The 27,954-nt window shown below is 43.2% G+C and overlaps 2 long non-coding RNA genes across 2 annotated transcripts in view; one reads left to right on the top strand and one right to left on the bottom strand.

Annotated features, from left to right (window-relative positions):
• The window catches only part of LOC137093542 (uncharacterized), a 53,966-nt gene extending 30,029 nt beyond the window's left edge, over positions 1-23,937 (bottom strand). The window contains exons 1-2 of the long non-coding RNA XR_010908482.1: positions 23,849-23,937; positions 10,696-10,769 (exon numbers count right to left, since the gene is read on the bottom strand). This is a non-coding gene — a long non-coding RNA (uncharacterized lncRNA). The remainder of the gene's footprint in view (positions 1-10,695; positions 10,770-23,848) is intronic.
• Positions 23,938-26,396: 2,459 nt separating this feature from the next.
• LOC137093541 (uncharacterized) lies at positions 26,397-26,893 on the top strand. Its single transcript, XR_010908481.1, has 2 exons — positions 26,397-26,586; positions 26,838-26,893. It is a non-coding gene; the product is annotated as an uncharacterized lncRNA (long non-coding RNA).
• Positions 26,894-27,954: the final 1,061 nt, after the last annotated feature.

The following is a 27,954-nucleotide window of genomic DNA, read 5'->3' as shown; positions in this document are numbered from 1 at the left end:
ACGGTGAAGAGCTGGACTGAACAAAGGGAATGACACATAAGACGGCATTTATATGCTGTGGGCAGGTGACCCCACCCACGTTGTCATGCGTCATTGGCCTTTCAAGCGTGAATAAAAGGTTTCTTCAGCAGATGGCGCTAGAACGAAATATCCCAGTAGTCATGTGTTGTAACTAGCTATTCTAACTAGCTAACTAGCTATTCACTGCCCAAGCCCCTGCTGGAGAGAACGGGCACTTGCTGCGCTGATGCTTACTAGCTTTCCATTACCAGTGCCCCTGCTGGAGAGAATGAGAACTTGCTGTGGTGATGCTAACTAGCTTTCCCTATCAGAGCCTCTGTTGGAGGGAAAGAGAACTTGCTGCATTGTTGTTAACCCCTTGCCTGTCACCCCCCATTTTGGCAAATGAGGCATTTTGACATACCCCACATAAAAAGACTGGTGCTCGCAAGCCTTTATGAGTAAACACATAAGTAACATATATCTAGAAAGCCAATGCTTAAGAGTTTAAAATTCAAGACTCAGAATTACTCAGACTGTTAGACTGTTAAATATGAAGACATATAGGCTCAAAAAAAAATTTAAAATATATTTTTAAATGTATACAAATATTATGTGACTTCTAGTATAACAACTTATATCCACAACTAATGTGAAGCCAGAAGTGTGGCCGTGCTTAATTTCAAATCTGAGGATGAAATTTCTAAAATCATGCATTTTATGAAGCATAGTGTAAGACTATGTCATGTGAGTGTTTAGCAAAGGCTAAGAGAAGATGCTAATCATTATGTTATTGGCCTGTAAAACACATACTTGCAGTCTACTAACTAGTCTTTCAACTGCAATTCACAGTCTATTGTTTTCAATAGACTCATTATTCTTTTACAGTAATTCTTTATCGACCGATATTGATTTTTATAACCGATACGATGCCGATAATTTGCATGTTTATGTGCTGATAACTGATATGTAGAACCGATATTTACTTATTGTGTTATTTCTGTTTTTTTACAATTACAGCAACAGCACTGAACTGAACTTTTTAAACACTGTAATTTTTGCAGTTTCACTCCCTTGCATACAGAACAAAAGACATTTACCGATATTTTTTTTTTTAAATACAGTGTTGTTTTAAATACAAGTCTTTTTAACATTAATGCTGTTTTACCTTTTTATTTATAAATACAGCCATATTAACAACCGGCAAAATACATTTATAAAGTCTAGTGATTTCAAATGGAGAACATAAATGAGACCCATAACTATGAGCATAAATATAAGCATTCATTTTAAACTACAGTTTTAAAAGGTTTATATGTTTAATAGACTAAAGAGTGAATATTCTCTGGAATATGCAAACACTGGGTGCATTTACATGCACACCAGTAAGCTGATAACTCCAAAAAATCAGCTTATCGAAATAACCAGTTATCCAGTTAATATTCCTTGTTATTATTAATAATATTCCTTGTCCTAAGGTTATTTCCTTGTAGTGACGTCAAAAATAATAATGTCCATATATCTGACTTTGAGTTTTTCAAATGTTACGTCAGTTGTGATGTTAAATAAAGCGTGCACTGTGTCAGCGGGAAATTCATGGTTCATATCCCTCATGCAGTTATGCAGCGTTTTGACTGATCCTCTTCTAGGCTACTTCTGCTGCATGAGAAAAGAGAACACCTCTTTACAATTTTCTGGGTCTTAAAAGACTGCATTTGTGATATATGTCCTTATTTCATGCCAAACGCTAGCTTGCTCTGTCTGGATGCATTTAAATCTGCTCTAAGTTTGCGTTATATAGCGCATGCGCACTTCAATAAGCCGACAGAAAGTAGGTTAATGCGTTTACATGTGGCGCGAAATCAAGGTAAGAGGAAGAAAACTACCTGTCTCGACCATTTTATGCTTACGCCGTTTATGACATTATAAAAGAAAACGGGTTACCGCGTTTACATGACCATGTTCATTGTCGGCTTATTGAGCATAATCGGCTTAAACGCACCCAGTGTAAAAGCTATGATGTATTCGTGGGTTTGTTTATTTTGCTTAAAGAGTCAATCTCATTTAGTACGGTATCAAAATTAATGTTTGTATCAGTCTATGAAATGCTGATTTCAGAGCGCTGTTTTCATCTCTGTCTTTAACTTAAGCCCCTTTCACACTGCGATTCCGGCAAATACACGGATAATGCGACCCGGCATTTGTTCCCGGGCCGCTAGATTTGGCCCATTCACACTGCCAGCGAAATAACGTAATATGTGCGCTTTCACACACAACCCGTAACGGTCCCGGGTCGAGTTGACACGTGACATCCGGATGTGACGTATAATGGCGAGCGATCTCAGCTTCAGTGCGGATAGTAAGGAGCTCCGTGGTCTCGACTTGTGTCCAGTTTGCGAACATTTCTGCTTGTTTAATTTTAGTTTCTTTTGTATCCAAACACTCTCTGCGTTTAAAACACTGACTAGCTCTTCTGGCACTGCAGGGTTGTATTATTGAAAAAACAAGCTCTAGGAGTCGCACGATAACTACGTACACGTTGCGGCATTAGTTTCAGCTTTTGTTCACACAGCGCTCGTCCCGGGTCGAATCCCGCAATATTACTAGGTCCCCGACCCGGGTCGAATTCGGTAATCAATCCCGGGACATGGTTGCTTTCACACAGAAGGCGACCCGGCAATGTTCCGGGAATATTGCGGGTCCGACGTGCAGTGTGAAAGGGGCTTTACACGTCTCACAGAGATATAGGCATAATAATTCATTTTCACAGAGCTGTAATTAATTCAATGTTTATTATAAAACATTGAAATGTTATATAATGTTAAATGTTATATACAGTGACTAGCCTATATGCTGGAGGAACGACTCGGTGAGAGAACGGCTGAACGCAACTGAGAATAAACACAGAGAAATAAATCAGTTTGGCGCTTTTATTTCCAACATGCTCTCATTCATGGCGTAATAATTCATTTTCATGGAGCTGTAATTAATTAGATGTTTATTATGTTTATTATATGTTATATAGCAGTAATTTAAGGAGTTTTAAACAAGTTCATCTTGTTTACATACGGTGACTAGCATGTTAAAGCAACAACTCGGTGAGGCTGAATGCGACTGAGGAAGAAATAAATTTGTTGCTTTTATTTCCAACATGCTCTCATTCATGGCTGTTTTATTTCATTCATGTGAAGTTACGTCTTTCTGACGGATTACCTGACTGACTCCGTCAGTAAGTTTGTTTCTACTCAGGGCCAAGTTTAAACTACATAACTATACATAATCATCTCATAACATCTTATTTGGTCATCTCAATTGTGCATTACTGTTATGTTAAACAAAGTTTATTAATTAAGGGATGCAGGTTATTTTACCTTTGAACACCGCTGTTGACTCATCTCCCCTCAGACGCAGTCCTATAATGGCGCACCTGTGTGCAATTCTCAAAACGTCCACAAGATGGTGCCATTTATCAGGAAATCCGATATTGCAAACCGATACCCGATTATGGGAAAATGCTTAAATATCAGGAATCCGATATATCGGTCGATCACTGTTCAAGAATAATAACCTATTCAGGCATTCTGGATTGGCCATCAATCCCACATTCATTCCAATTTACATTAAAACCTACTATCTGAAGTATTTTGGCAACCAGACAAAGAAAAAAAAGCATGCTGTTGGTACCTTATGTGAAATAAAATATAGCTCCTGGCGTGACAGGTGCATTAGAGCTATAATTAGCATCAAGCTACATAACACAAAATAAAAGTTTAAAGTTATATTTTAACTCCAAACTCTCTTTAAACAGCCAGCGAGTGTTTGTATTTACTTCCGATCGCGACATACTGTGGGATTCAGTGATGTTCAATGATGTTAAAATGTTTATTTAGCAATTTATATAGAGCTAATCGCTACACCTGGTTAGCATGTTAATGGACACATTCTTTATACATATGAAAATACACCAAATCACATGCAAAACGGCTCGGGTTATGTATATAACCCTTGTTCCCTGAGAGGGAACGAGCACTGCGTCGGAACGACGAAATGGGGATGCTCCCTAAGCATCAGCGGCTCTGAAGTCTGAATAGAAACTAGACCAATCCGATTGGCGTGCGTGATGACGTCATTGTGACGTCAAAATAGCCTTTACTCCACCCGGGGCAAACTCCAGGCAAGTTGGCGTTACCGCCAAGGCCTGGAGATCTCCCACTCTCCTAAGAGAGGTAATAGCGAGGAGAAAAGCTACTTTAAAGGTCAGGTGTTTTGGTTCCGCCAGCTCCAATGGTTCGAAGGGGGCCTCAGCCAAACCTCCGAGAACCACTGCCAAGTCCCAAGTAGGAACTCTGGACTGAGCCACAGGCCTCATCCTCCGAGCCCCACGGAGGAACTGTACAACCAACTGGTGCCTACCCAAAGGCCCATCACCCAGAGGTGTGTGGAAAGCCGCAATGGCAGCCACGTACACCTTGAGTGTGGACGGGGTCAGACCCGCGGAGAAACGATCTTGGAGGAACTCCAGCACTGAAGCCACCGGGCAGTTAACTGGGTCCACCTCACGTTCCCCGCACCAAGTGGAAAAGACATTCCACTTGAGGCTGTACAGTCTTCTGGTAGATGGAGCCCTGAAGCTGAGTAAGGTCTCTACCACCCCTGCCGACAGGCCAGCCTCTAGGTACCTGGCCCCATCAGGGGCCAGACCCAAAGGTTCCAAATCTCCGGACGGGGGTGAAATATCGTGCCCGCCGCCTGAGACAGGAGATCCCTCCTCAGAGGAATCTGCCATGGTTGACCTGCCAGCAGAGCTATGATATCCGAGAACCAAACCCGGGTCGGCCATTGGGGCGCCACTAGCAGTAGGCTGACCCCTTGTTGACGGACCCTCTCCAGGACTCCCGGGAGCAGAGCGATCGGGGGAAAGGCGTACAGACGCAGCCTCGGCCACGTCTGCACCATGGCATCCAACCCCAGCGGGGCTGGATGCGTGAGAGAAAACCACAGTGGACAGTGGGACGTCTCGCGAGACGCGAACAGGTCCACTTCCACTGGGCCGAACCTCTCGCATATGGCCTCCACCACTTGCGGGTGGAGCCGCCACTCCCCGGGCCTCTGCCTTGACAGGATGTCTGCTCCCTGATTTTGAACCCCTGGGACATACATTGCCCTGATGGACAACAGTTTCCCTTGGGACCATAGGAGAATCAGATGCGCCAGTCTGCATAGAGGGCGCGATCTCAATCCTCCCTGGTGATTGAGGTACGCTACAACAGCCGTATTGTCTGTCCGTACCAGGACATGTTGGCCGCGGAGGTCCGGGAAAAAGCTCCTGAGAGCTTTGTAGACCGCCATCATCTCCAGGCAGTTGATGTGCCAGGAGGAATGACGGCCCTCCCACGGGCCCCTCGCAAAGCGGCCGTCCATGACCGCGCCCCAACCAGTGAGGGAGGCGTCTGTTGAAACGGATCTCCGGCAACAGGACGCTCCCAACACTGGCCCTTGGGACAGAAACCAAGGTTTCTTCTATATGACTAGGGAACGAAGGCATCTGCGCGTTACCCTGATCATACGGAAGGGATTCCCTCTGGGGGAAAACCCCCTGGTTTTCAGCCACCACTGGAGGGGTCTCATGTGCAGCAGGCCGAACGGTATCACGTTGGACGCTGCCGCCATGTGCCCCAGCACTCTCTGAAAGCGCTTCACAGTGACGCTGTGGCCTAGCCTTATTCCCGAGACCATCGCCCGTACGGTCTCGACTCGCGCGGGAGACAATTGTGCCCACATTGTAGTCGAATCCCATACTATCCCTAGGAACGTAATCCTCTGGGATGGCGTCAACACGCTTTTCTTCGTGTTGAGTCTCAGCCCCAAGCACTTTATATGGGTCAGAACGACATCTCGATGCCGAACTGCCATATCGTACGACTGGGCTAATATGAGCCAGCCGTCGATGTAATTCAATACACGGATGCCCAGAAGCCTCATTGGAGCTAGAGCTGCATCCATGCATTTCGTGAAAGTGCGTGGGGAGAGGGCTAGGCCGAAGGGAAGTACTCGATATTGGTATGCTTCGTCCCCGAAAGCGAACCTCAGATACTTCCTGTGACACGGAAGGATGGGGATGTGAAAGTATGCGTCCTTCAAATCTATCGTGACGAACCAGTCCTCGGACTGGATCTGACTCACGATGGTGGGGATCGTGAGCATTTTGAATCTGAACCTCCTTAGAGATCGATTCAAATGCCGTAGATCTAGAATTGGACGCAACCCCCCATCCTTTTTGGGAACTATAAAGTACCGGCTGTAGAACCCGGACTCCCTTTCCAGCGGAGGAACCTGTTCTATGGCTCCCTTCGCCAGTAAGGTTTTTACTTCTAGTTCCATTACCCGAGCCTGCTCTGGTACCACTGCAGTCCAGTTTAACCCCCTGAATTTCGGAGGGGGGTGACCGAACTGCAGTCTGTAACCTCTCTCTACAGTCTGCAGGACCCAAGTAGAAATACTCGGAAGGCATTTCCATGCGCCGAGATAATCTACTAAGGGAACCAGCCTCTCGAGGCTGGCGTCGGGTGTTTTACACGAGGCTCGTCCCCAACCCCCTGAAGCGGCTGACCGGCAGGGAGAAGCTGGGAACGAGTCTCTATGTGCGGACGCGCGAACTGTCCCACCGCAGGTCTTTCCAGAGGCGGATGGGACAGCGTGCGTTCGGAGGAAATCGATGTGGCCCGAAGCGTCATAGACGGCGGGATTACCACACTGATTTCCCCAGGGCGCCCCGAAGAGAACAACCTCGGTTGTCTCTTCGTGGGGGGGACCGCCCTTCCTGCCGTGGCTAGGACTTCTTCCCGGCAGCCTTCCGCGCCTGAAGGACGTTCCTTAGATCGCCCTTAGGAGCGGTTGGCTGCTGGTGAGAGCGCCGCTTCTGTTGCCAAGCTCCCGGAGGAGGGGCTCTAGAGGCGACGCTCTCTTTTTGCATCTGCCGATGCAAGGAGCTGGCAGACGGCTGAGGCTGCCCGCTAGGGCCAGCCTTTCCTGATTTAGAGCGGCGAGGGAGAAATTGCTGGAAGGCCGCTGACTGCTTCTTCGCCTCCTGGTGTCTGGAGACCACGGCGTTAACCGCGTCCCCAAACAGTCCAGAAGGCGAGATCGGGGAGTCAAGGAGAAAAGATCTATCTTTCTCCTTTATCCCCGACAAATTCAGCCAGAGATGTCTCTCCACAGTTACCATTCCGGCTAAGGAGCGGCCAATGGCACGGGCCGTCTCCTTGGTAATGCGGAGAGACAAATCTGCGGCCTTCCGCAGCTCTAAAATGTCCTCCGGAGAGGGACCTTCCCCCTCGTCTAGCTCCTTCAGGAGGTCGGCCTGGTAGGCCTGCAGAATGGAAAGTGTGTGCAGGGAACTACCAGCCCGACCAGCCGCCATATAAGCCTTGCCCACCAAAGCCGAGGTGTCACGACATGGCTTGGTGGGCAGCACCGGAGCTTTCAGGGACGATGCCGATTCGGGCGAAAGATGGCCAATCGATCTTTAATTTGGCCACCGCCCGGGTCAACACCTCAACCAGCTCCTCATGGGCGGGTGGATGAAACGTGCAGAGTCCCGCTTCATCCCCCGCCTCGATGCCCGCGCCCTCCGGCTCCTCAGAACCGGAGAGAACGAGCATCTGACCCTCCACCCCGGGGGAAGATGCCGCAGAGCGGGCTTCCACACGGGGAGGAAGATCATCGGAACTGTCAGAGGAGGATTGGGAAGGTGCCGCAGCAGTCCCAAAACCCTCTGACAAATCCCGCTGTGAGCCCCATGATCTGCGACGCCGAGCCGCCTCAGCGACCGCGGGTCCAGAACCACGGGGCTCACGAGGCTGGCCGGCCTCATCGAACACGGCCAGCCGAGAGCGGAGCAGCCTGAGTGTCAGCCGCTCGCAATGCTCACAGGCGGCTCCCTCGAGAGCCGCCCGAGCGTGCTGAGCACCCAGGCACTGCACACAAAGCATGTGTGTGTCCGAGCCCGAGATGTAGCGAGGGCAAGGATGCACACACTGCTTATACTCTCTCTCCATACTTTCACACTTTTTAAACTAATCACACACACAACTCAATCGCAACTGGACAGAACAACAGTAAATAGACAGACAATGTAACATAGAGCGCCTGCTGAAGAGCAAAGACTGCCGCCATTATGCGCCGGCTCCCCTTTTATACTTCCGGGTACGCCGTCACAATGACGTCATCACGCACGCCAATCGGATTGGTCTAGTTTCTATTCAGACTTCAGAGCCGCTGATGCTTAGGGAGCATCCCCATTTCGTCGTTCCGACGCAGTGTGAAGTTCCCTCGATATAGGGAACACACACAAACCATATGCCATCGTATTCGTGTATAATAACAAAAAATAACTTAATGTTTAAATACAATAATACAATGCACCAAAAAATATATACAGCTCTGCAAACTTAACATTGAGAAATCAATGTTAAGTGGTCTCTTAATTTTTTCCAGAGCTGTAAAAGTACTATTTTTAAACAGATTAAAGTGCAAAAGAATTAGGCTATAAAGAACAACAGGTAACAAATTACAATAAGGTTTCATTATTTAATGCATTAACTAAGATTGAGCAATACCTACATTTGTTACAGAAAATATAATGTTTTTGGTAATGTTAGTTAAGAAATACTGATCATTGTTAGTTTTATCATAGGTCCATTAAAAAAGTTCTTTTGATTTTGATTTATGTTATTAAACAGTAACTAAGAAATTAACATTACTTAGAATAATGAATTCTTTATAAGTATTTTTCATTGTCAGTTTGGTAATAATTAATTAACATGTTAACTAATGAAGTCGTATGTCTGAAAGTTTTACTGAACAATTACAAATAATCAAAAAAATTCTAATCATTAGGGCATGTTGTAGTCCAGATTAAAACATAAAAATGTTTAGGTTTGACAATAGCCAATTAAGTCTTTAAGTGTTCAGTATTTGGCGCTGTGATGAACAACATTAGGCTTGTTTGAGATCCATTAGCGCTGCGCAGGCCGATGACATCAAAGTACTGCGAGAGAGATTCAAAAGCATAAGGAGTAGTTTGCTCTACAATCGTTCTCGTGGTACTTTAACGTCATATGCTGATCAATCTGCGCAGCGCCAATGGATCTCGAACAAGCCTATTGAGATTACAAAAAACAAATGGCTGTTTTAAAAACGTCACTGGCGCAGTTGCTTTTATTTGCGGGGTTTCCTGGGTAACCGCTGCATTCAGCAATTCATCAGCGCCCTCTGCTGTCAGTGAGCGGCACTTCAGCAGCGCGTCTCCTTCACTCTCTCATGTGCTTCTCATTTACATCTAAACGCGTGTCCCTTTGAATCAGAATACAGCAGTGTTGCGCATTTAAGCAGTTGATGGGCAAAGTATTCTTGAGTGCATTATAAAAAAAGTAAAAATTGTTAATAAATTATTATTTACGATATTTTGAAGTGCTCATGATAACAATATCGTGCATATTCATTATCGTGATATATCGCATTACAAAAATCAGCAGGTCTAGTAATATGATTGTCAGCTCTACAGCGAATGAGAAAGCTCTAAGATCATAAGTGACATGCAGCAGGACGTAAACAGACTCATAGATCGCTCTTCAGAGAAACAGCTCTTCAGATCAGCATAATTCAGTGAGAAATTAATAGAAATGTTATTTTATATGACAAAATATTTTGTGAACGTGTTGATAAATTTATATTTGTCCAAATATGTGCAAGTTTTGACTAAGTGCCAATGGATGTTGTTTAGAGCATGTATGTGATCAGAAATAGAACGGAGAACACGTGACAGGCTTTTGATTCTTGTTGATATTCCATTCAAAATATCGTTCATAATGGATTGATTATAATACAATCCTGACGTAAGTTAAGAAATGATTGTCCCTGCAACCTTATTTTTTCATAAACATTGGTCAAATAACGAAGCTGAAGGCTTTAATCTTTATACCAAGTTTTTTTCAGATGAAGTTAGTGTGTGATGTTTTAACGTGCATTGAATGTTGACATCAGTAATCTGAGGCCGTCTGCGATCTTTGACTGGTAAGGAGTTAACTAGCCATCCACTGCCCAAGATGGATGGCAAAATTGCACACAATTCCATCGCATATTTCTGCTGGAGAGATGTGGTACTTGCTGCACTGATGTTAAATAGCTTTTTGTTGCCAAAGCTCCTGCTGGAGAGAATGAGAACTTGTTGTGTTGATGCTAACTGAAAGCCTGCTGCTTAAGCCCCTGCTGGAGAGACTTGAGTACTTGCAGCACTGAGATTAATTGGCCTTTCAATGTCCATGCCTCCCCTACTGCTGTGCTGACACTCACTAGTCTTCCACTGTGCAAATCCCCCCTCTGTCTTCTGTTGGAGGAAATCTGTAGCCTCTGCCCTGGTATCAACCATCCTCTTACGGCCCTAGCCACATACTGGCTCAAATCAGGAACTGCTAGATTGGCATCGATTAGGCTTCTATGGCCTAGCCCTTTGGAGAGTAACTCTCATTCTTAAGACTCTTTTTAATAATTTAATAAAAATAACTGTTTTTGGAGTTGTCTCTTGAGTCTGACTTCTTTTGTGGGGATATGGTTTGCTCATGTTTAGTTTTAGGTATAAATGTGATTGATTTCAAGAATGTATAGGCTATACATTTATTAATGAGTGTAACTCACCAACTGCTGCTGATATATATGAGATGAAGAGCATAGCCAAAAATTGCATACTGAAGATATGTCGGCTTTAGGACCTGAAACAAACAAAACAATAAATACATTAAAAACTACACAAATGGAAAAACTCATTACTCCCGTATGAATCAACGCCCCTGCATTTTTAGATAAAAGATGCGTCTAAGTTGGACTAATACCATACTAACCTGAATGACAAGCAATTAAATGCAGTTCCCTTTCAGTCAAGTTTAACGTTACGTTGACGTCACCGGTGTACTGGGAGCACTTCTGGGAGCCCTATCAGCTTCGAGTGTATATAAAAAGAGCCAGTGCACATTGGTGTGCGAGATTTGCATCTCATGCTCCCCTCCGCTGTCACATGCCTGTCCTGTCTTGTGTGCACATGTGGGTTTTGTCATGTCTCCGGTCTACTGTCAACCCCGCCCTTCTTGTTATCTGATTATTGGTTAATTTGCCCCACCTGTTCCCTCTTGATTTCTTCCCCTTATAAGCTCCTTGTGTTTGTCAGTCTGTGTTGGATCCTTGTGTAATGTCTGCGTCTCCCGTCCTCCCCGTGATTCTGTTCTGGTATGTTTTTGAGTTTATGTTTTGATTACGTATTTTTGCCCCCTTGTGGGTTTTGTTTTGTATTTATGTTTTATTTTATAATAAATTACCACTTCTTTGCACATGAGTCCTCGCACCATTTTCCTCTGTGTTTGTGACGTGACAGAACGATACCACCAATTAGAGGACTCAGCAAGATGGAAGTCTTCCATCTTTCCCATCTCCCTGCCCCTCTGCTTCACCGATGGCAGGACGACGGCGCAAGCTCCTCTCCCTCCGGCAGGAGGGAACCAGCGTGAAGGAGTTTGCGCACCGGTTCGTATTTGCAGCAGAGGGGCTCAACATCAGCGCGACATAGCTCAAGGACATCTTCAACAACGGACTAAATGAGCCTGTTAGCGCTTGGGAGATGGGAATGCTGGGGATTTTATCATTTTGGCAGTTTGTGGGATTTATGTACAATCGTGGTGGTGGAGGAGAGTTATGGAAGGGTGGCCTTCCTCCGCTTGGTCCTCCTCCACTTATCCTCACAGACTGCCAGGTCCCCAGTCCTTCGATGACCCCTTCGGGGAGAGGGAGGAGGAAGAGAAGGAGGGCTCCTTCGGTGATTGTTCCGGTGATCCCAGTGCCGGTGGATTGTGTTCCGGTGGTCCCAGTGCCGGTGGATCGTGTTCCGGTGATCCCAGTGCCGGTGGATCGTGTTCCGGTGGTCCCTGTGCCGGTGGATCGTGTTCCGGTGGTCCTTGTGATGGTGGATCTTGTTCGGGTGGTCCCTGTGCCGGTGGATCGTGTTCCGGTGGTCCTTGTGCCCTGAGGCGTCCTGCTCTCCGTGCGCCGCTGAGGCGTCCTGCTCTCCGTGCGCCGCTGAGGCGTCCTGCTCTCCGTGCGCCGCTGAGGCGTCCTGCTCTCCGTGCGCCGCTGAGGCGTCCTGCTCTCCGTGCGCCGCTGAGGCGTGCTGCTCTCCGTGCGCCGCTGAGGCGTGCTGCTCTCCGTGCGCCGCTGAGGCGTGCTGCTCTCCGTGCGCCGCTGAGGCGTGCTGCTCTCCGTGCGCCGCTGAGGCGTCCTGCTCTCCGTGCGCCGCTGAGGCGTCCTGCTCTCCGTGCGCTCTCCGTGCGCCGCTGAGGCGTCCTGCTCTCACCGCGCCGCTGAGGCGTCCTGCTCTCACCGCACCTCCCTGGCGCCCCCTGCACTCACCGCACCACCCAGGAGTCCTGCTCTCACCGCGCCGCCCTGGCCGCCTGAACTCTGCGGGCCGCCTGAACTCGGTGGGCCTCCCGACCTCGGCGGGCCGTCCTGGCCATTCGAACTTTGTGTGCCACCATGGCCTCCTGAACTTTTTGTTTTCCCCATGTTTCCCTTGTTGACCCCTCCCTTGTCTGTTCCTTCCTTGTTTGTTTCCCCTGTCCCGCCCTGGTCTGTCCCTCCCGTGCCCCCCTGGTCTGTCCCTCCCGTGCCCCCCTGGTCTGTCCCTCCCGTCCCGCCCTGGTCTGTCCCTCCCGTCCCGCCCTGGTCTGTCCCTCCCGTCCCGCCCTGGTCTGTCCCTCCCGTCCCTAGTGGAGCGTCTGGTAGCCGCTCCTTAAGGAGGGGGTAATGTCACATGCCTGTCCTGTCTTGTGTGCACATGTGGGTTTTGTCATGTCTCCGGTCTACTGTCAACCCCGCCCTTCTTGTTATCTGATTATTGGTTAATTTGCCCCACCTGTTCCCTCTTGATTTCTTCCCCTTATAAGCTCCTTGTGTTTGTCAGTCTGTGTTGGATCCTTGTGTAATGTCTGCGTCTCCCGTCCTCCCCATGATTCTGTTCTGGTATGTTTTTGAGTTTATGTTTTGATTACGTATTTTTGCCCCCTTGTGGGTTTTGTTTTGTATTTATGTTTTATTTTATAATAAATTACCACTTCTTTGCACATGAGTCCTCGCACCATTTTCCTCTGTGTTTGTGACGTGACATCCGCAGTGCGGGTATAAATACAGAAGCGGATGCAGCGCACATTTGTCATTCACTTCGAAGCAAATGTTACTGTGCTGCTGAAGAGTGTTCCAATTGAAATGTACAAAGAGAACGAGAAGGACAAGAAGCTCAAGTGCTGGGGTTAAGGCCTGCAATCTCATTGGAGAGAACAAACTGCTGGTTTCACAGCAAATCTCTGTTGGTTCAGTGAGTGCATACACAGGGATCCACTATTTCCTGGTGTTTTGCCGCAGGCATCACCCTGAGTGCTTCAGCACTCTTTAAGAGCTTTTTCCCCCTAAAAGAGTACATGGATGTGACACTGCATCTTTTTTAAGATGTCATTCCACCTGTGTTTTTTGGATGCGATCGTTCTATATCCTCATTATGACGGCCATGATCACTGTCTCGCATGTCTGTGCATAAGTATGCTGAAACTGCGTTCGTGGGTGGCTCATGGTTGAGAGACCTCTCAGGCGAGCATGACCACGTTGGCGCTCTGTTCCTTTTCACCCTTCTTGTAAGGGCTTGAGTGTGCCGTGTGCCATTGAGCTGACAGCTGACAGCTGACAGCGCGGGTTGTCACGGCAACCCAGCGCATCACTGAGTGTTCTAGATGCACAGTCGAGACTATGAAACCTCAAACAGAGTGCCTTCGCCTTATTCCCTGATCTAGTTTCTCTTTGGTGCACTAGGAAAGGGCTTCTTCGGCTAATAAGCCTTGGTGACCTGAGTATTACAGTGGGGCTTTTCCTGCTGAGTATGTCTCCGTGGGCCCTCACTCCTCTATTGCATTGCAGCATGCTGAGACTGTGTTTTTTTTGTGTTGCTCATGTTCTCTCATGAGAGCATGACCACATCGGTGCGTTGTTTGTCTTGCCTTTTTTAAAAGGGCTTGATTGTTCAGCACGCCGTGTGTCATCAAGTTTGACAGTCATGCTCACTGTCTCTCATGCCTGGCAACTACCTAACGTTTCGTTCGGGGCTCCCACGGAGGATCAGATGTCGATTGCTGCATCGGAGAGAGGTCTGTTTTGCTCTGTAACCCATATGGAAAAGTTTAGCTAAAAACTAAGGATAGCTAAGGATCATATATGCTGCAAAAACCACATATACAAATTGCACAATATTAATGTATTTTCAATCGTATATGTCCTGTATATGCCCAAAATATATATGCTGGATTATGTTAAATACAACCCCTGCAAATCAGTTATTTTACTTTAGTAAATTAGTTAGCAAGTAAAACAAATAAAAATGGGTAACCCTTACACAAAGAAAATATATTTCCTTATGTGAATGATATTATTTAACAGTATATTAAAAGTATACATGAAAAATATATTAAAATAGTTTATAATACATGAGGAATTGCTGCTTTTCATATATGTGACCCCATCTGTGAAACCCCGGCTAAAGTCGCAAAATTTAATTATGAGATTTTGATCGTCAAAGTGTCATAGCCATAAAAAAGACGAAAATAGGTAATTTGTGTTTATTGCTGTAAATTATAAATTATACCAAGGGGTTTGAGATACAATACTCATTTTTTTATTCATAACATTATAAATACTGAAATTAGTGATTTTATTGACACTACACTTTATACTTTTGCACAAAAAAATATCGGATGCGGGCTCCCTGAACGTCGATTTTAATCATCTCAGGGGGGTTTTATCACAACAAGACCAGCTGATTCGTATGTTATTCAGTTCAGGAACTTCTTTTTTTTACCATTTGGAAGAGAAAGACATCAATATCAATATGGCATGAGCGGCAATCAGGTCATTGCGACTTTAGCCGGGTTCAGATGTCTCTGGAGATATTTTCGTGTCATCGCCAATATTTTTATATTTTCTTCTCTGTTTTGTAGCTCAACAATGTGCCAATAATAACCATATTAATTTAAAGTCATATTAGGCCTGCTATGTGTCTATTTAAAAAATGTTGTGGATGGTGGTGCGTCAGATTGATATTGAGCGCGGGGTGCCGCGTAAAGGTACATTCACACCAAACGCGAATGGAGCGTCGGGAGCGAATGATTTCCATGTTAAGTCAATGGAAAGGCGCGTTGACGCGCGTCTGGAGGTCCTGTGGCGCGTTAGACGCGCTTCGTGCGGCGCAATGGACGTGATTCCGCCTCATTTGCATGTCCAGTTCGCGCGAATAACGCAAATTTGAAGCGAATTGAGCATCTTGCGCGAGTGGTGAACTTTGGCGTCAATTCACGCGTTAACCACGTTGTTAACCAATGAGGAGCCTGCTTGCTGCTGCCACGTGATGAGAAACCCTGCATATAATTAAAAAATACTGATATTTTGTCACTAAATATAGTTTTAATGCTTTTCAGTTGATAATGTAATTGTTTAAAGCTGAAATATGTGGTTTACCTAGGATGTTTTACTCATTGACATAGCATATGAGCCTATTTAAAAAGAACACTCTTACGTTTTTGGAGTTGTGAGATCCAGGCGATCTCCAGGCGCTCAGCGCTCATCTCCATGCCCAGAGCGGCATTAACTGTAATAACTCCGTGTTGCAAGGACCAATCCGGTTAATTTTTTTTTCTATAGACTGTACTTAAAAAACGTAAAAATTTGTCGGAGTTGTCCTTTAATGCTATTTCGCTTCAAATGCTCGATTTCTATGCGCGTCCAATTAGCTGCGGACGCGCGAATGGATTCAAAATGTTCACGCGTCAAACTAGATGCAATAGATGCGATTTTGATGCTCAATTCGCACTTGGGGCCCTATCTTGCACCCAGCGCAATTGACTTTGTACACCGACGCATGTGTCATTCCTATTTTGCACCCGCGCAAAGCGTGCTTTTCCCTCCACAGAAGCACGTCGCTAAACTAGTGAATGAACTTGCGCTCCCTGGGCGGTTCAGCGCAAAAAAGGAGGCGTGTTCCGGCGCAAACAATCCCTGGTGCTATTTTGCTGTTCCATTAAACAGTTGCGCGTTGCACGTTGTTCATTATGCTATTTTAAGGGCGCATGCTTGACCATAATGTATAGCGTGCACAACGCGCATACACTTTGCTCATGAAATCTACACAGATGCAACAGTTATTTTTGCAAATCATAAATTGTTACACTAAAAAAAAATATTAACACATTGTGGTGTGCCACGAAGATGTGAAAAAATAGGCATAAATCTAGCTTACAAATTATTCAGGCTTATTGTAGTAATTAAGGATCAGACCTGTTTGCCCAATAGTGGCAAGACATATATATATATAAGGACATCTGACAAATTGGTTTGTCCGTCAAGAACCAGAAAAAAAATCGACTGAAAAAATAAAAAAACTGTTTAACCGACGCTATTTCGGGTGGGTTTCTCCCATCCCCATACAACACAACTTCTCTGTCTTTCACTCCCTTACGAAAGGAAAATATATTTACCAATTAGTTGAAATATATTTTAATATATTGTAAATATATGGAATAATATATTGATGCTATTATAAAATATATTATATATTCATGTAATATATTGCAAAATATACAAATGATTGCCGCTTTCAATATATTGCAATATATTGAAAGATATAAATATTAATTCCCATATATGTTAATATATTTCCTAATGTATTGCATGACATTTTCCAATATACTGCAATATATTTTTGTTTCGTAAGGGCTGCTCTTACAAGAACATCAGGCTCCTCGGCTGTGAACCGCTGCTGGCGTGCGCCTGGTAAATACGCCATAATAATAGCAATCCATAATGGAACTTGCGCACCTGCTTTTAAAGGGAATGTTGGATGCCGCTCTGATTGGTTTATTCACGTTACGCCCAAACCACACCTATGAATAATGAAGCTACTTCAGACCAACCCATTTTAGATTTGCGCTGGGCGCAGGAGCCATTTATCCCGCCGGGAAAATAGCAACAGCGCCGAGACCCGCCCACAAAGTTACTTGCGCTCTGCGCTTTGACACTTGCGTTTCAGATTGTTAAAATAGAGCCCTTGGTGTGAATGTAGTGTAAAAGGTTTCAGCGCACACTTTGCATCGCTGTTCATCTCACATCTGATGTCGCATCTTTAATATAGGTTGTAACTTGAAAATAATGCTTTATGTATGTTTCTGTCAATGGATACACGTGCTGGCTCCTCAGTTATACATTACAACAACAGCGATAATAAAAGAAAAACATGGGCAAATGGTCTCTCTTAGTAAACTTTGTTCAGTGCATGTGAGTGCTGCCGTATCCTCGAACATGAATACGGGTGTAGAGCCAGAAGATGCGATTGAGAACTCACGTGCGATCGTGATGTGAGAAGATTTGTCTCTGTGCGGTCATCCGAAAGCGCGCACATGCACGTCTCAGTGCGCAACTATTGAGTTCTCTTTCAAGTTTTGCGCTTGGACGGACAAACTCACACAAGAAGTAGCCGATGTCAACATGTCCATCTTGATGAGTATCCAAGCAGACATAGTCTGAATATGCCTTAAAGGGTTACTTCAGCGATTAGCATATGGCTTTGTATCAGTAGAAACCCTGGAGTATATTCAAATGATTGTGCTTTCCCCCCTCATATCTCCCTGAGACAAGAGATTTATGCATTTTATTTCTAGACAAATTCCTCCTATGATGCAAATTGACGATTTTTGCATCATAGGAGGAATGTTTGCCCAAAGGCTAAAGACTACAGCCAGCAGAGGGAGCCATTTCCGCATGTTTTGAACTCGCGCATGGGGGATGGGAGATACTCAGCTTGCAGGGAGAGCTCAGCTGGCAGGCACTCATTTAAACGGAGCAATGGTGTGCAATGTAAGTCTTTTAACTTCTCAAATTAATTTCTATGAAAGTTAAGCTTGTAAAGGCATGAATTGAAACGCGCCAGACTGAACTCGCGTTGTGAATGTATGCCGCGAGTGTAGTCTCGATTACCTCAGCTCTCATCACTCGTGCAGTTAGTGCTCAGTGCTGTGATACTCGCGCGGTGACTCACTCCTTATATTGAACAGACACGTTCAGTTTTTAATTGTAGTGTCTTCTCTAACTCAGTCACTGTAATTAAGTTGGTGGCGTTGGGGAATGGCACAGGGCAGCGAAGCATTCTGGGAATTGTAGTCTTTCATCCCCATGGGACAAAAATACATTTTCTGTCTTTTCTCAGTCTAGAAAGCACCAAATTCAAAAATAATTTCACATTTCTACTGCATTGATGACCCAGTTCAAATACAGATTCATCTTCCCAGCGCTGAAGTACCCCTTTAAGTAAACATACAGTCGAGAAAGCGATACCCCTGGGTCTCAAAGGGGCAGTAGCCTTTACTGCTGTCTGTTTAATGTAAAAGAAGATAAGGACATCACTCACTGCTCTTGATTGAATAGCTTTTGTAAGTTTAATAAGGATTAATATTTAATTTAAACAATTAAATATGCAGTAATTTTTCATTTGATTATTTTATTCAATTTATTTACCTAAAAACTAATGTTAGACCTACCTGAAAAGAAAAGAAAAGAAAAAAGCCTTATTGGTAACACTTTATAATAACGTTCAGTTGTAAGTGGTTAGTTAATGATGAACTAATCATTTACAAAACATTCATAAATGGAGGATATGACCATGGAACTTCACTTCTTTGACCTTAAATTCCAATTTTTTTAAGCTAAGCCTCTCTGCAACGCTCCAACAGGGCCTGAAGCTTGAGATCATGATCATTTTCAGCTTGCTGGTCTGTGTCACCACAGCCAACGATAAGAATATTATCAGCAATGGGCTCAATCCCCTTTAAACCTGTTAACAGTTCATGCTGTTTCCGTTGATACACCTCAGGTTGCCACTGAGACACCAAATGGGAGCTATAGCCACCGTTTCCTGCCCCATGGGGTCCAGAATGTGGTCATGAAGCTGCTCTCTTGGTCCAGCTTGCACTGTAAAAATGTATGTTTGGCATCAACCAATGTGAAAATCCTTGCTTTAGGCAGTTTGTATAGCACATCCTCCAGAGTTGGCATTATGTAATGAGAGCGTTTCAGAGCTTTGTTCAGGAACTTTGGGTCCAAGGAAATCCTCAGCTTGTCTGTTTTTTTTACAATTACCATGTTGCTGATCCAATCAGTTGGCTCTGTTACATTTACTGGTCTAACACTGGTGTCCAGCTCAAAGTGGACCTCACCAGGCAGAGATTCTACAAGAGAGTTAAACACATCACTGTATTTGTCAATTAACTGTTCCTTAGTCAGAGGCTCGGAGTGTTCATGTTCCATTTTGAGCACATCATCTGGGATTGTAAACTGCATCAGGCCTAGCTGTTCATAAGTAGAGCCTGAAAGAAGTGGACTTTGATTTGTCTCTACTATCTCAAATGAAAGTTGATATCTCTCTCCTTTGACTAAACATTCTGTGTTAAAAACACACATAGAGTCCAGTGACTTGCCTGAGTACAGCCGTAGTTTGACGTTACTGGGGTGAAGTGGTGTGTATGGCGCCACCCTTACTTTGTCTTTGTAGCTCATGACATTGCATGTTGCCCCTGAATCTAACTAACAGCGTAGTGACTTGCCATGTAATCACAGGGAAGCAAACCATTTCTTCCCTTTCATCAGCACTGTGCTAATGGATTCAACTGTGTAAATATCACCATCATCACTGTCCCCCAACCGGCTCTTCCTTGGAATATTCAATGCAGTGAAGCTTCCCCTCTGTAGATCTGCTTTTGCTTTTAAGGCACACTTTAGCAAAGTGATTGTCAGTCCCACAGAGTCTGCATGTTTTGCCATATGCTGGACAATGATCCCTGCCTCTTGAATGCACATTACCACAATATCGGCATGTCTTGCTTGTGACTAAGAGTCTGGGTGAATTACTCTGCTTCCACTGGTTAGGCCTGAATGGTTTCCTAGCAACAGCGTGAACCGTTTCGGCTGGCGACATGCATGCCGTATCCATTGCTCTCATATGCATAGCGGTCTGTTCAGCTGTGCGACACATCTCAATGGCTGTGAGCAGTGTTAAAAAAAATTCACTTAGCAACCTGTGTCTGGTCCCTTCATTTATAATGGCCAGTACAATTTTGTCACAAATCATTTCATCCTTCAATCCAGCATAATCACAAGTTGCTGCTTTTTCTCTCAACCGAGTCACAAAATTGTCTATCGATTCACCTTCCTCCTGTTTACAACAACCGAACACGTACCTCTCATAAATTACATTTCTGGCAGGCTTGAATTATGCTTCCAATGCATCTAGGATGGTTTTAATGTCTCTCTGTTGCGCCGCTGTGAGGTTCAAATTGTGCCGGTAAACATGTCTGCATTCAGATCCCATCACACTTCTCAATGTTGCAGCTTGGACCTCCCTCGACTTTTCAGCCAGCCCCGTGACCATTGCGTAATCCTCAAACTCTGCTCTAAATAATTCCCAGTTGGCGCTCCAGTCTCCGTTCATGTTCATCGGTGATGGCGGAGGTATGTTAGCCGCAATGTGGGTCGGTACGCCGCTAAGCCGGTGAGACGCGGCCCCCACATTATCAGCGTTCATAATCGAAGATTTTTTTCAGAATCAGCAGTTAACGCTTAAACTTAAGGATGAACGCGCTATGCATCTTCTGACACCATGTTTATGCAGTACTATCGGCATAAATAAAAGGCAGACACGTGAGTGCACATCAGTGACTGTATTCACAACAGAGCGGGCTGCAGAGAACAACGAGCCCAAAGCAATCAACTGTCGATCACATGAACCATTACATCCTGTAGAAGATCTTATTACTGAAAGCATTTAACTCCTATTTGTCACATAACCAGTCTCTTCCCTAAACCTACCCATTTGTGTTATATATATATATATATATATATATATATATATATATATATATATAAACAGGCAGATACAACTGCAGGAACAATTTATTCAATAAGTACAAATATTCCAAGTGTCCCGGGGCCAAACGATTGGTTTGTGTGAAGTAAATCCCCAGAAGCGATCAGCAGCATCAAGTCCATCAACCGGCCGATGATTAATGATTAAAACATTTCAAAATTTGCAACCCGGAACTTCCGGAAGAAACGTCACGTCATGTCAGCTTTGACAGCATTGGCTGTCGTGTGTCTCGTGACCAATTGCGTCATTACGTCAGCTTTGATTGTAAAATGCCATTGGCTCTCATGTGTTATGTGTCCTATTGTGTCCTGCTAAAGAGTCAGGACAGGAGTATTATTTGAATGAGAAATATGAGAAATATGCGTTCATAAAGGGATCATCATTTCAATGATTAAAACATTAAGATCAACTCTGTTCTTCACATAAAGATATCGTATGACTTCAGAAAACTTTGACTGCAACATGAGCTAATACTTTTATACTGTTTTTGGTCAGTTTTTGCAATAAAAAGTAACCTATTTATATTTATAAAATCATGTCTACTTTTACAAATGCAAAGAATTAAATGCATCTTGATCTGATGCATTGGGATATGCATCAATACATTATATAGGCTACTCATTATTTACTAATGGTTTGATCATCATTTGTTCATGATTAACAATTTATTGAGATAATGGTATATTGACATTTCAGTGATTAATAATATATTAACTAGTAACTAAACCATTTACTAAGGATCTGTTTAATTATTTTATGAAATTGTATTTTTTTTTAAAGATAGGCCTAACTTATGACAGATTTGTAAATCGTTAGCATATTATTCATTTATGAATGTATAATTATGATATGATTTGTAAATTATTAGTTTATCATTATCTAATAACTATTAAATAATTTATAACTGAATCTACAAAACTGAATCTACAAAAAAATACAAAAGCGTAACATTTATGAAATGTATTGTCATGTTTTGTAAATCATTAGTTCATTATTAACTAATCAATTGTAAATTACTTAAAACTGAATCTACTAAATATAAGTAAAATAATTAACAAATCACTCATTAATCAGTTATGAACATGTAGTCATCTTTCATAAATCATTAGTTAATTATTTACTAATCACTTGTAAATGACTTGTAACGGAATTTACAAGACATTCATAAAATGTTAGCATATCACTTGATAATCATTTATGAATGTTTTGTAAATTATTAGTTCATCATTAACTAACCACTTATAAATGACTTACAACTGAACGTTATTATAAAGTGTTACCGTTGTGGGTAACTGTTTAGTCCATTGACTGAAGTGATATCATTTTAGTACCTTGACCTTGACCTTTGAATTAAATTAAATAATCAAATTACATTTGAGCAGTTGTTATTTTTCAGTAGTTAAGTTGTTCAAACACATGCAGATATTACTTTTTTTTTTTAAATCAAAATCTGAATTAGGAAAACATTATAATGCAGCCAGGTTTATTTTGAGAAAAAATTATGATTTGTTTACCTCCCAAGACCAACAAATAACTCATAATTGACAAATCAGTATTTGATAGTTTCACATCGTGTGCATGTATTACAGAAATTCCAGAGAAAAGATATACACTCTAAAGAATCTTTAACAAGTTGTTAAAAACAACTCAAGTTGGGTTGAAAATTGACAAACCTAGAAATTGGGTTGTTTGAATGGATCCATTCACTGTGGGTTCAAACAACCCAATTTCTGGGTTTGTCCATTTTCAACCCAACTTGAGTTGTTTTTAACCCAGCATTTTTTAGAGTGTAAACATAAAATTTCAGTCTTGTTCACGTATAAGATATAATATCAATCTATCTGGTCTGGTGTTGCTTTTTAGACAGTTGAATTACGCACTGAATTGAAAATGTTTCATTCTATAAACATATAAAACAATACTGGCAAACTTAGCAAAAACTGATATCAGAGAACAGATGTATTTGATTTGATTTCAACATAACATGCAAAAGAAATAGCTTATTTATAGCTTATTATAATTATTTTTTAATTATCAAAACAAGAGGGATCGTAAAAATATAGTGTTGTTATTATTTAGTACTGCCCTGATGAAGCTATTACACATAACAATAACATATGTTAACATACTATATAGACAAAATTATGGCTGAATTTAATGCTTGACGTCCCTTCTTGAGCATTAAGTATCAATGTAAACTTTTGTACAGGCATTGCTTTTGCTGCTTTATTATTATTTTGTCTAGTGGGCAATGAACATAATCTTCATCAGGGAAGTACAAAAAAAAATATTTTTTCTACCCCTGTTATTTTTTTTACAATTATTAACATTTTGCTGATTCATTTGAGCATGCATGATAATGTTACAGATTAATTCGTTTTTCTAAGTTAATTTATGTTAAATTAAATCTATTTTAGGCCTATTTGTAAGATTATGCAGCAGATTTTTGTATGTATTTTTAATTAGTTGTGTTATATAGTATATGTCAAGTTTACATGTGCAGAAGGGTGCCTAGATGTTATGTCACCACTGCTCTTTATCACACTATAATACAAGATTGTTATCAAACAAATAATTTAACTTTAAATCATTTTAGTTTATGTGTAAAGATTGCAGAGTAAAACGTGGCCTAGTAAAATTACTTCCAATAATTCTAAAATTAGGTTAATATAAAACAGATGGCTCCTGCCAAGTTACTATAATCTAGATCTGCCACTCCATACTAAGTTTCTCATTCGTTTGTTAACATTTGTGTGAAAGTAAGAAAAATATATATATTTTAAAATATTTACATACCTTTATAAAAGATAATAATGCAACTCCAGCGTTTTCTGTATTACTGACAAGACTTCTGACCATAATCCACCTTAACAAGCTACTCTTCAAGCTAGTAATAACTGCATTGTGCTGGAGTGTGCAAACACCTTTCCTGTTTCCTGAGTAAACTTCCTGTACATTCCTACTTTACACCTTTTAACATAACAAGAAGGAGGTCAGTTTAAGAATAAAAGTCTGACCCTTAAATCTGTTTGTGATCTATATTCCATCTGACTAACAGTAATAAGTACAACAACCATCCCCTGAATTACCAGAACTGAACCATTTCATTGTTCAAGACATTTTCCAAGGCTTGGTCCAGGCGACCCTTACTGTGTCTTATATTGTCCAAGCAGATTTTGCAATAGTGCACACTTTTCTGTGTAGGAAAAGTATACTTTATAGTGTATCAACAGAACCTGTTATATAAGCCTGTATATGCTTTAAGTCTAGTATTGTGACATTTTTAGGTAGGGCCTACACCTCCAAGAATTTCTCTTAAGGGCTGAATTTGAAACAGATAAAATTATTATAATGATAAGAGTAGGGCCTTAAGAGAATTTTACTCTCTCTCTCTCTCTACTAGTTTTTACTGGGAGCATGGCGACTCCAGTTGTTGCAGAATCTTAGGTTTTTAACGAGATGACGTGGTTAAAATTGATTCTGTTTTTGGTGTTGAAGAATGTAGTTTAGCGAATCAACTGGTGGAAACCAGTGTTGAAATTCACGTAAGCACAAAGGGAACGTACTGGACAGAGCAGTGCCAAGGCTGGGCAGTGCTTGCAGGACCTGAAGGGAGTGGTAGGAACCTTGGGCGCATATCCAGGACGGGGTCTCAGGATCACGACAGTTAGCCAGCCTGAATTCCAGGCACGATTCGTTAAAGGGGGGGTGAAATGCTGTATCATGCATACTGAGCTTTGTACACTGTTAAAGACTTGGATTCCCATCCTAAACATAGTCAAAGTTTCAAAAACTAATGTTGGACGTTTGATAGAGTATTTCTGTGTCAAAAATACTCCTTCCGGTTTCTCACAAGTTTCGGAGTTTTTTTCGAGTATGGGTCTACTTGACGTTAAAAGATCGGAACGTCCTTGTATGGGCCGTACGGGCTCTTCTCCCGGTAGGGTGCGCGCGTGCGTCACTAGCGCGAGAGAGGAAATGCACGCTGTAAACAGTAAACTGCTCTCAGCTGCAGATCCAGTCGTCCGTGAACACTAATGTCGGTTATAGTCCGCGCCGCGCTCCACTTCATTTCTCCACTTTGACATTAAGGCGACTTCAACGCTTCAGCACAGCATTCCGGGAAGGCAGCGCTGCATTTGAACCGATTTGAACGCAGAAATGCTTCAGTCGCATCGCAAAGTGGATCTCCACACTCCAAGAAGTGTGTTTTTGGCGGAGCCGTCCCAGCGATAAAGGTTCAGTCCTGCTTTGGAAGCAGCCGGTAAGTAAAACTGCTTCAAATGTCTGTGCTGTGCTTATCGTCGCGTATGTAAACATAAGTAAACAACACGATCGCGTGCTTCGTCATTCAAATGCACTAACGGACTTCATTGCTGTTCTATGTAACTAATAGCGTTACACTACTCTGACGTGCAAAACCGTTTTGCTTGCTACTAAGGTTTGTTCGCTTACAATAGTCCATAAACCGAATCATGTCATGTTGACAGGCCTCTAAATACAGTACTTACCACAGAGACGGACGTCCTGCTGTTGCTGTTTCTATTTCAGCCTCCGAATTAGATTCTGGATCATATCTATTAGCTGAGATAGCTGAGATGGGTTTCTCCACGCTTGAGGACATCACCGCTTTGCGCATATGTCATTCTTTAGCTCCGCCCACACGATACGCCTCCAGGCGCTCGTTTTTTTCCGGAAAGACTCGGTACAGCCCATATTTCGTTTACAAATATAATAAAACGAAAGACTTTTCGGAGATATGAAGGATGTAATACTACTCTATAGGTACTCAAGATTGACATGAGATTGACTGAAACTGAGTGTTTCACCCCCCCTTTAACCAAAAATCCCTGCAGGTCCCCTACCCTCTTGATAGAAGCCAGAGCAATCAAGAGCGCTGTCTTCATAGACAGAAACGTCAGCTCTGCGGATTGCAAAAGCCTCAAGTATTGCAGAGGGCAGATAAGACCACTGCGAGGTCCCAAAAAGGTACTTGTAGAGGGCGAGGTGGATTCCCTTACCTCGCACCTCTAAGGAACCTGCGGACCAGGTTGTGCTGTCCAACCATGTTTGAATCCAACAGGTCGTGGTGAGCCACAATTGCGGCCACAGAGACCTTCAGGGTGGAGAGAGAAAGCCTTCTCTCCAACCTTTCTTGGAGGAAGGAGAGCACAGACCTGTTCGAGAATTTTGTGGGGGTCTTCTCCACGAGAAGAGCACCAAGTGACGAAGAGGTTCCACTTCAGTGCGTAGGCCTGTCTCATAGACGAAGCCCTACCGGAAGTGATGGTAGGTTTGAGGGGGAGTGTCATGCCACACTTTCATTTATTATATCTTGGCACCATCTTGTGGCGGTTTGGTGTAACAGCAAAAGGACATTGAGCATTCTTAGTGGTTGGTTGAAGTCATGTGGCTCTTAGGTTAGAGGTTAACCAGGAAATAACCGCAGTGTTCCAGAATCTTGCCATGCGATTGGACAAGAGATCTCTTCTCTCTGTTTTCTTTACGTTTTGTGCCTTGGAAAGGCTTTGCCTGTAAGTTTGTTACACTTTTTTCAGTATTTGTACAATGTATGTGCATTTATACAGTTGTAATTCATAAGTTTGAGTTTAAAAAGGAACTATTCTACAGTGATGGCAATTTGTTAACAGCAATAACAGTATCCAGAGCTGTATGTAGCCTTTGATGTATGTGTTCAGAGAATATTTGTAAATAATGGAACTTCACCTGTGTTTATTTTAAGAACATTTTGTAACTAGACATATGTAATCTTTTCATGTTTCAGTTTTACAAAAAAGAGAAAGAAGAGGAAAGAACATTACAGTAAAAATCTCAACTTTACTTCTGCGTCTGCCCCTTTTCTGACTCATGTTAGCTATTGGTCAGTGTTGCGTAGATGGGACACGCATCTAGGGCAGAATAGTAAAAAGGCAGCTGCACAACGGGCACTTCAGTTCAAGGAAAACAAACTCCATACCTCTTTCATCATCACGCCGTGTGCTGATGGCGGAGAAAGCTACGGAGGCTGAGGAAACTACAGAACGAAACCAAGCATTAGAAACGAGATCTATAGCCTCCCCTTCAACTAACAGATCAAGAAGCTCAACGGCTAGCATAGCTGCGGCCAAAGCTCGTGCTAAGTTGGAAGCTGCATGGGCCAAGACTGAATTCCTTAAAAAAGAATCTGAAATCCTGATTGAAAAGGCTCAGCTGAAAGTTACAGAGACTCGCATGGAAGTGTCACTATCAGTTCTAAAGCATGAGAGATAAGTGGCAGCAGCCGTCGCTGAAGCTAAAGTGTTGGAGGCAGCCACAGAAAGTGAGCTCGGTGAAAGGATTTCCGATGTGAGGGAAGTTTCTGATCGCACTAGTGATTAGGTCATGAACCAGTCTCAACTAGGATTGTCTCCTCTTGTTGAAAATGAACCATATCAACCACCTCTATCTGACGCAACAAACTCCGCGTCAGGGAGAAGTTTGATGCCAAGCCTCTGCCTGAGATATCTCTAGCGTGTGACACCTTCATCTTTGATGACTATGCTATAGGGGATACCATTTTTGAGCGATCAAAAGATGAATACAAAGTCAGTTTGTCCATTGAAGACAGATGTTTTCTGGACATCATGCATAAAGAGATGTTCATGGATGAGAGCAATAGTTGGGTTGCACCACTCCCCTTCAGAACACCTCGCCAGCGACTTCCGAGTAATAGAGAGCAGGTATTGACATGCCTAAACTCCCTTTTGCGCACACTGGAAAAGAAACCTCAGATGAAGTCTCATTTTGTTACCTTCATGCAAAACATCTTTGATCGTGACCACGCAGAAGCAGCCCCTCCTCTTCGAGAAGGCCAGGAATGTTGTTATTTCCCTATGTTTGGGGTGTACCACCCGCAGAAGCCC

The sequence above is a fragment of the Pseudorasbora parva genome, chromosome 12 (genome assembly GCF_024679245.1).
Source record: "Pseudorasbora parva isolate DD20220531a chromosome 12, ASM2467924v1, whole genome shotgun sequence".
Classification (NCBI taxonomy): Eukaryota; Metazoa; Chordata; class Actinopteri; order Cypriniformes; family Gobionidae; genus Pseudorasbora; species Pseudorasbora parva.
This window is presented reverse-complemented; position numbering and strand designations above follow the sequence as displayed.